The 2,613-nt window shown below is 40.4% G+C and overlaps 1 non-coding gene across 1 annotated transcript; it reads right to left on the reverse strand.

The window, feature by feature from the left end:
* Positions 1 to 448: 448 nt before the first annotated feature.
* Positions 449 to 555, reverse strand: LOC127116270 (small nucleolar RNA R71). Its single transcript, XR_007801230.1, has one exon. It is a non-coding gene; the product is annotated as a small nucleolar RNA R71 (small nucleolar RNA).
* Between the last annotated feature and the right edge of the window lie 2,058 nt (positions 556 to 2,613).

Here is a 2,613-nt window from a genome sequence, read left to right on the forward strand (position 1 = left end):
CCCTCTGGCGGAACTTGAACGTTACGCTCGCGCACGTTTATTCTTTCATAGAATTAAGAGATCTATGGTCGAAGATCAAAACCAAAGACCTCTTAAGGACTTTGCTCAACCATCCAACGAAGAACCTAGTTCTAGTATAGTAAACCCAACCATCCCAGCTAATAATTTCGAACTTAAACCATCCCTGTTGCAACTAGTGCAACAGAGACAATTCGCATGTCTCGCTACTGAGAACCCAAACCAACATTTAAAAATATTTCTTCAATTAGCAGACACTTTTAAAACTAATGGAGCTTCTCCTGAGGCAATACGTTTAAGATTATTCCCTTTTTCCCTCAGAGACAAAGCCCTATCATGGTTAGATTCCTTTCCACCCAATTCTATTACGACTTGGGATAACCTTAGAAAAGTATTTCTTGCTAGATATTTTACCCCAAGTAAGACTGCCGTTCTTCGAAACCATATAACTAGATTTACCCAAAACCAAGGAGAATCGTTGTTCAAAGCTTGGGAGAGATATAAAGAGTTGTTACGAGCATGCCCACATCATGGTTTAGAAAATTTGTTAATCATTCAAACCTTCTATAATGGACTTCACTATAACACCAAGATGCCCATCGAGGCTGCCGCAGGCAGCGCTCTGATGAACAAACCTTACCCTGAAGTTAGTGCCCTCATTGAAGATATGGCTCAAATCCATCAATCATGGGGAGTCGAACGAGCGACAATTGAGAAGAAGGAAGCCCAAGGAGGAGTGCATGAACTAAGCTCTATAGACATGATGCAAGCTAAAATGGACGCATTAGCCCTTAAGGTCGAGCATATATGCATAAACCCGAATACTGTAGCCGTAGTTTCGTCGGATTGTGAGATATGTGGGACCAAAGGACACCAATCTGCAGAATGCAGTCTATTAAACGAAACCCACTCTGAGCAAGTGAACTACACCCAAGGGAACCCATATTCGAATACCTATAACCCTGGATGGAGGAATCACCCGAACTTCTCCTATAAAAACAATAACCCAATCCAAAATAATGCACCTCTGAGACCTAGTTATCAAGCCCCAAGATCAAATCAACCTGTGCCACCAAAGCCGAGCCTTGAGAAAATTATGGAAAATTTTATCACCGCTCAAACCCAACAAAACAAGGAGTTCATGAACCAGAACATTCATGTTAACGAATTGATTACTCAGTTAGGAACCAAGGTTGACCAAATAGTTACTCATACTAAGATGCTTGAAACCCAAATCTCTCAAGTAGCTTTAAACCAAGCCCCTCAGACCACACCTGGAGGACAGTTCCCTGGACAACCTTAACAGAATCCGATAGGACAAGCCAATGCCATTACCCTACGAAGTGGGAACGCTTATGATGAGCCACCAAACCCAAGATTGAGTGAACCTGAAACTTCTGCGGAAAATACCAAATCCCCGGACGAAGTAAAGGAACTAGAGGAATCTGAAAAACAGGAAGGTCGAGGAAAAGGAGAAAAACCTAAAGACAAAACTTATGTACCACCCCCGCCATATAAACCACCTATACCATATCCGCAAAGACTCAAACAAACCCAGATCAATAAACAGTATCAAAAATTTATTAAAGTTATAGAAAAACTTCATGTAGAAATCCCTTTCATAGAATCCATCACCCAAATACCTTCTTATGCAAAGTTTCTCAAAGACATCCTTACCAACAAACGTAGACTTGACGATCCGAAGCCTTTGGAATGTAATGCTATTTCCGAGAATAAATTAGCCAAAAAAGATAAAGATCCTAGAAATTTCTCCATTCCTTGTCTCTTGGGAAGTCATGCCATCAAAAAAGCTTTTCTAGACTTAGGAGCTAGTGTGAGCTTAATGCCTTTAGCAGTTTGTGAGAGGTTAAACTTAGGAGAATTACAGCCCACTAAGATGTCACTTCAGTTAGCCGATAGATCTGTTAAGTATCCGATAGGAATCTTAGAAGATGTTCCTGTTAGGATAGGTCAGTTATTTATCCCTACTGACTTTGTTGTCATGGACATCAAAGAGGACAATGATATACCAATCCTTCTAGGTAGACCATTCTTATCGACCGCAGGAGCCATAATAGATGTCAAGAAAGGAAAGTTGACATTTGAGGTAGGTGACGAGAAAATAGAATTTATACTTTCGAAATTTCTTATGGCATCTGTGATGGGAGACGCGTGTTATGCCTTAGATATCATTGATGAATGTGTTAGAGAATTAGAACAAGAAGAAATTATAAAAACAATTAAGTTACCATCAACCCTCATAATGGAAGATGATGACTTTAAGAAACCCTACATCGATGATAACCTTTACGAATGTTTATCCCTTACTCCAGATCCTATGCCATGCCCTAAGAAACCAACCTTAGAACTTAAGGAACTGCCTAAGAACCTGAGATATGAGTTCCTCGATGAAAAGATGAACCGTCTAGTTATAGTCAGTGCTACCTTGAGCCAAGAGGAAACGAACCAACTTTTAGACGTTTTACGAAGATATCCCTCAGCCTTAGGATATAATATCTCTGACCTGAAAGGTATAAGCCCATCCGTATGCATGCATCGGATTTCGCTCGAAGAAGATTCAAAACCCTCCAGAGA

Source organism: Lathyrus oleraceus, chromosome 1 (genome assembly GCF_024323335.1).
Source record: "Lathyrus oleraceus cultivar Zhongwan6 chromosome 1, CAAS_Psat_ZW6_1.0, whole genome shotgun sequence".
Taxonomy (NCBI): Eukaryota; Viridiplantae; Streptophyta; class Magnoliopsida; order Fabales; family Fabaceae; genus Lathyrus; species Lathyrus oleraceus.